The following is a 7,408-nucleotide window of genomic DNA, read 5'->3' on the forward strand; positions in this document are numbered from 1 at the left end:
TGATGAGTTTCCATCTCCCTTCTTTTATATGTTGCCTCTTTGTTTGCATTTCATTGCATACTTACATTGTGGACAATGTGCACTTCAAGTGTGGGGGAAGGGTTTAGAAAAAAAAATTTATTTTTTGTTTTCTATGTTTTCTATTTGTTGTTTTTTGTTTTTGTATTTTGTTTTAGTTTCAATGTTTGTATCTATTTTTTTATGTTTAGTTGTATGTCGTTTTTGTCTGTTTTCTATATCTGTATGTTGATTTGGTTTTTGTGCTATTTTCTGTTTTGTTGTATTTGTTTTGTTTTGTCGTTTTACTTTTTTACATGCAAAAATAGAAACCAATAAGATTTTTCAGTTGCTACTTTCTAATGTTTTTTGTTGAATTTAGGCATTTTTCATGTTTTTCATAGAATTTCTAACTTGTATAAATTGTGAGAGATGTACCATTTTTAGTTGAGAGGTTTCATGCTTGATGTGAAGCATTGTTGCAATTGTTGAAGTGATAAGTAGGCTTGGAAAATAAAATTTAAGGTGGATCATGGTTGATAGAATTATGCCTTGTAAGTTTTTGGGCTTTTATGGATGGATTGCACTATTTCATTCATGCTCTCTCATGTGTGATTTCACCTTTGTGCTAGATTACTGTAGGTTTTTCCTTGCCTCTCTTGTCATTCCTTGTTTCACATGCATTGTTTAAGATGATTTAGGCCTCATTTCTTTTAGCCACTAGCCAAATAAACCTACCTTACATTGATATCCATTGTCGCCCTCTTTGAGCCTTTAACCCTTTCTTTCATGTAGCTCATTACAAGTCAAAAAGTGGAAAACCATGTTGTCCTAAACTTTAGGGAGAAAAAGGGCCTTGGAATTGTTTTAGGAGTGGGTTTCAAACAAGTGTGAGGGATTTGTATTTTGATTTTATGAAAGTTCCCTTACTTTTTAAATTTTATTTTCTTGTGACTTGTTGAAAAAAACCAAAACAAAGAAAAAATAAAAAAAAAATAAAAGAAAAGAAAAGAAATGAAATAAGTATAGAAATCAAAAGAAAGTAAAAAAAAAATGTACAAACAAAAAAGAAGAAAAAAGCATAGAGAAAAAGAAGAAAAAATGCAATAAATGTGTTGTGGTTCATCATTTTTCTCTCAATTGTTCTTCATTTTTCTTCCTCTCTTCAACTTTGTTCTTCTCCTTTCTTGCACAAATTTATTTTCTCTTCTAGTGGTGATGATCGTGGAAGGCTAAACCACTAATCAATCCAAGGATCCAATCCAAGCAATAAAGAATTTGAGTTATGGTCAAGTATTTCAAATTCTATGTTAATATTCATCATCTTCTCCAATTCTATTTTCGATTTCCATGATTATGGATGTGTTTAGGATTGGAAATGAATTAGGTTATTGATTAATTTCTTAATTTTTTAATTTAATCACAGATTGATTGGATGATATTTCAATTTGATTTGTGATCTCATTGAATTTAGGGATTAATTCAATTGAACTACCTTTAATGACATTGACTGAACTTTCACAATATGATCATTATCTATAGAATTGTGATAATTCAAATTGCTTGGATTTAGTGAACTAGATTGGTGCTATTAAATTTGTTTCATATTCTGCTTTCAAAACTCTATTTCTATTTTAGATTCTACAATTTTGTTCCTGTATTTTTGCATTTCTTTAAATTTCCTACAAACTGTTTGTTGAAATCCCCCCTATTGTTTATAAGTGGATTGAAGTTGGAACCAAATTGGATTGTATCTCTGAGTCGACCTAGGTTATTCTTGTACTACAGAATTAATCCTAGCTTTATTTGTTTTGGAACAATTTGGCAATTGTTATCAATATTTTGCATCCAAAGGACACATTTTCCAATGGTCATACATACATGCATGGCTAGACGACTATGAGTGGACGAGGGATATTTTGAAAACTCTATATCTTATTAAACAGAGCATTTTTACTGTTGAGCGATCCTCAACCAATGGGCCACATTAAATACCTTTTAAAAGCCCAGAGAAAATCACTTATATTCCCTTTATAAACTCCAAGAAATCAGGGCAATGGTCTATCTTCACAATTTTTGCAAGAAATTTCAAAACTCTCTCAACAAAACCTCTTTGAAACCCTAACCTGATGCAATCCTCCCTAGGAAGGGACCAATCACTAGAGCCATGAGCAAGAGGCTCCAAGAGGATTAGGCTAGAGCTGCTGAAGAAGGCCCTAGGGTTCTCATGAACCTCAGGGTAGATTTCTGAGCCCATGGGCCAAGTTTGGGTCCTATTCTCTTTGTACATATTAGACTAGGATGTCATTATATTTGATCCTTGTATTTAGGGCTCCATATTGTAGGTAGGGTACCCTAGAAATATAGGATTTTTCAGCCCTTGTATTTTAGGGCACCTAGACTAGTTTTTGTATTAGGGGTAGTTTTGTAATTTCACATGCAGTAAGTGAATATTTGATGTGTGTGGTTGGAAATAAATTTAATTGAATTGGTAGAAGCCCAATCCAATTAAATTTTAGAGAGGGAGGAGCATTTGCTTACTACACCCCATTGCCACATCATATAGTCACACTTTGTGCATGTCCTTCATGCTTTACATGCCTCATGACACCTAAGCACACTTAGTGGAGAATCTTGGAATTGATCTTGGATTAGTGGGCTGAACCATAACTAAAATTCACTAATCATAATTAGTGAAATTTAGGCTCCAAAGTTTGGCTCCACAAATTCAATTTCAAATTCAAGCGAAATTTGAATTGAAATTCAAATTTCCCTCCAATTTTGTGTGACACTTAGGCTATAAATAGAGGTCATGTGTGTGCATTTTTTTGAACTTTGATCATTTGAATATTAACTTCAGATTTCAGAACTCTTTTAGAGCACAAAATTTCGTGCTCTTCTCTCCCTCTCCCTTCATTCATCTCCTTCTTCCTCCAAGCTCTTATCCATGGCCTCCTATGGTGGTGAGCTTCTTCTAGACTCATCTTCTCCTTGAAGTGGCGTCTCCTCTCTCTCTTCCTTCTCCATTCCGCTGCCATTTATCTTCCAAGAAGCAAAGGAATCCATTGATGAAGAAGATCCTAGGCCTACAAGCTCCAATGGAGCTTACATCATAACCTCTATTCTTTACTCACCATGTCAAACTCCAGCAAAAACATTGCTCTTGCCACCACCATTATCACCACAGGCACCACCACTATTCACATTGATGGAGAACCTACTACTCACGATGAACACTACTTCAATATCAACATGCTAGAAGGTCTTGGCCTCAACATATAGGGTACCCTGCTTCTCTACAGAATCTGCGATTACTCCAACGACGCTCTGATGATATACCCAAAACTTATCAGAATGTTCTAGAGGAATGCTCAAATGAAGGACTAGAAGACCATTGTGTCCAAGTTTCTTAGAAAAGAGGTTGTGTTGTCCATGGACACCATCGCATATGTCACAGGATGCATAAGAAAAAGGAAGCACATAGCAGGAAGGCTAGGAGAAGACCAATGAAAACCATGTCCCAAAAGCTCTCTATGGGAAGAACTTCAAGGAGGTATATGGGAAGAAAAATGAGCATTACAACGTTCTATATGACATGGCCAAAATCTGGTCCAACATCACTCAAAAAAGTTTCTTGCATAAAGTAGGTTCAAAAGATTTTGTGTCTGACCTACACAAACTTTTGCTCTTCCATCTGATGGGTGAGATTCCATTCGACCTTCCACACACGGTCTACATCAACATTCTTAGGAACATGAAAACTCTGAGAAGAATGGATGACATCCACTATGTCGCCCTCATCAACAAATCCTCTGAGAACACCAGGTATTCCATGTTTTTGAGAGACTCAATAAGGACTCCAAACAGTCCATCATCAGCAAGGGAACCTTCATTGCCAGACAGTTACACTTCATTGTTGTCAACTTGAAGGCAATGAAAGTTGACATTAGAAGAAATATGCCCATCCCTCATATTGATCAAAATGATATTCAACAAAGGAGGCAGAAGAAGCTGACCAGAACGACTAATGAAGATAAAGCTATGAAGACTTTTGGACTCGCTAAAAAGGATCAAAGACTCCTTAGAGAGCAGCAGGGCAAAGTCCAGACTAGGAAGCAAGCCCAACAAGAAATAATGTACGAGGAGCAACAAACTAAGAAAAGACATTAGGAGTCCAGAACCTCTAGTCTAGTCCAATCCCAACGGACTCATCCTCGGACTACTCCAGTCAGAAGGAGTCAAAGGCAAATCACTAATTAGACAACAAAGGCTCAAAGGTTAAGGGACATGTGCGAAATAGAGGATAGAGGCCCTCTGATCTTCCCTGGGAAACGGAAAAAATAACCTGTTGTCTAATAGAAGATTGACCAACTTATGATCCCCTCTTTTATTCCAAAGAAGAGGAAGACAAGAGTTGGATGCAAGTCCTTGACACCTAAGGAACCCATCAAGATCCCATCCTTTGATGGCTCTAGTTCATCTGATAATGAGGCAACACCAACTCCCACTCTACAATCATCCAGTCCACCCCCAACGCAGGCCGGGAAGCCTATGTCTCCAATCAACACATCCAAGTTTTCAGTGCTTAGATCCACATGGAGAAGAAACTAGAGACCCTGGATTAAACAAACAAGGGAAGAGATTGCTCCTAGGAAGTTACCCATTGCCTTTCTCACAAGGAATCAATAGAACCATTGCCATGAGCAAGTTATCTTCCACCAGTGACATATGGAACCCATCCATAGGCAACACGAGGTAACTCCACCTCAATTGACATGGTATGAATATGTTCATACTTCATTTGTTGAGTATGTTGCGCTACCCTAATAAGTGTCATAAATTAGTTATTTTTTGGATTTGATGCAATCCTACCCCCTAAGGGCATTGGATAGAAGACTCCAAGAAGATTGGGCCAGAGATGCAAGAGAAGGCCCTAGGGTTCTCATGAGCCTTAGGGTAGATTTCGAACCCATGGGCTAAGTATGAGCCCCTTATCTTTGCACATATTAGATTAAGGTTTCATTATTTTTGGACCTTGTATTTAGGGCTCCATAATGTAGGTAGGGTACCCTAGAAATGTAGGATTTATTAGCCCTTGTATTTTAGGGCACCTAGACTAGTTTTTGTATTAGGGGTAGTTTTGTAATTTCATATACATTAAGTGAATATTTGATGTGTGTGTTGAGAAATAAATTTAATTGAATTGGGAGAAGTGCAATCCAATTAAATTTTAGAGGGGGAGGTGAGCATTTGCTTGCTACACCCTATTGCCACATCATATAGTCACACTTTGTACATGTCCTTCATGCTTTACATGCCTCATGACACCTAAGCACACTTAGTGGAGAGTCTTGTACTTGATCTAGGATTAGTGAGCTGAACCATAGCTAAAATTGACTACGGCAGGATTAAAATGTGCACTTATCTTTTGATTGTAATAGTTTTTCTTATAAACTTCCCTTCTTTCTAGTTTTTTTATATATTGTATACTTACTAATGTTTTTTTTAATATGAAAGATTCATCCATGATTTTGTAGGTTTTGATGGTTGTTTGTTGGATCCAAAAACCAATGATTGGTTAGTTTCTCCAAAGGATTGGATGTAATCTTCATACCCTTATGTATCTCTTTTGATATTTTATATATGTATGAATCTTTTCTACTCATTATTGGTGATTTCATTTTGTTTGTAATTCTTGATTCCATTTGATCACTAGCTTCATGAAATTGGATTTTAAGTTTGGCTGGAAAGTATTCTTAGAATTTAAAGTGAATGAATTTACGCTTTACGTTATGTTGCTAGGAATAAAGCATAACATTTTGATTGCAAATAACACGAGATTATAATTGTAATGCTGGGGTATTTACTCCATATGCAGGGGATCGATATTTGGTAAATATTCATAGGACTCTTGAGTAAGAGGGATTGATTCGGGGTAATTTAATATGTGTATCAGTAATGTTAGAAAATGATTCATATATGTTAATCTTATTAGGATACTGAGGGTATGAACGATAAAATTCAATCCTATATTTTCTTGAATTAATTAAAGTCAATATTATATTTTCCGTAATTTTTTGTATTTCTGACGCACTAAATTCTGTTATTTCCTTTATTTTGTTACTTCATTTATTTTTCGTTAGTTAGACAAACTCATTGATGTAATCCTCCCTAGGAAGGGATAATTCACCAAAGCCATGAGCAAGAGGCTCCAAGAGGATTGGGCTAGAGCTGTTGAAGAAGGCCCTAGGGTTCTCATGAACCTCAGAGTAGATTTCTAAGCCCATGGGCCAAGGTTGGGTCCACTTATCTTGGTACATATTAGATTAGGATTTCATTATTTTTTGGCCTTGTATTTTGCGCTCCATAATGTAGGTAGGGCACCCTAGAAATATAGGAATTTTCAGCCATTGTATTTTATGGCACCTAGACTAGTTTTTGTATTAGGGGTAGTTTTGTAATTTCACATGCATTAAGTGAATATTTGATGTGTGTGTGTTGGAAATAAATTTAATTGAATTGGGAGAAGCCCAGTCCAATTAAATTTTAGAAGGGTAGGTGAGCATTTGCCTTCTACACCCTATTGTCACATCATATAATCACACTTTGTGCATGTCCTTCATGCTTTACATGCCTCATGACACCTAAGCACACTTAGTGGAGAATCTTGGACATGATCTTAGATTAGTGGGTTGAACCATAGCTAAAATTCACTAATCATAATTAGTGAAATTTTGGCTCCATAAATTCAATTTCAAATTCAAGTGAAATTTGAATAGAAATTCAAATTTCCCTCCAATTCTGTGTGACACTTAAGCTATAAATAGAGCCCATGTGTGTGCATTTTTTGGAACTTTGATCATTTGAGAATTACACTTGACAGTTCATATCACTTTTGAGGCACAAAATTTCATGCTTGAATTGGTGTCTCCAATCATCTTTCTTCCTTCTCCATTCTGCTGCCATTGATCTTCAAGAAGAAAAGGACTCCATTGATGAAGAAGATCCAAGGCCTACAAGCTCCACATGGAGCTATGTCACCCATGATATCTCGATTAAATTAGTACGTAACTATTAAACTATTTACTTTTATAAATCTGTAACCTGTGACGACATTGGTATGCTTGTCAATAGTCTAACATGCCCCCAAATGCTATAGTGGCTCTAGATACCCCTCCTGGAAAAGACCTTATCCCAACATGGTCAGGATGAGTCCTCAATGGTTACCTAATGGTACCACTAGAACTACTTTTCCATCACCTGCACCATCTAAGGAGAAGCAGAAGCAATCAGCCAAGTCCAGTCATCCACTTGAGAGGGCATTCAAGCTCACTTCACCTGTAGTAATTTCCAGCATGGATCCCTCAAATGAGAACCCTACTCCTCAACTACTGTGGTCCAAGGAGGTGCA

The sequence above is a fragment of the Glycine soja genome, chromosome 4 (genome assembly GCF_004193775.1).
Source record: "Glycine soja cultivar W05 chromosome 4, ASM419377v2, whole genome shotgun sequence".
In the NCBI taxonomy this organism is placed as follows: Eukaryota; Viridiplantae; Streptophyta; class Magnoliopsida; order Fabales; family Fabaceae; genus Glycine; species Glycine soja.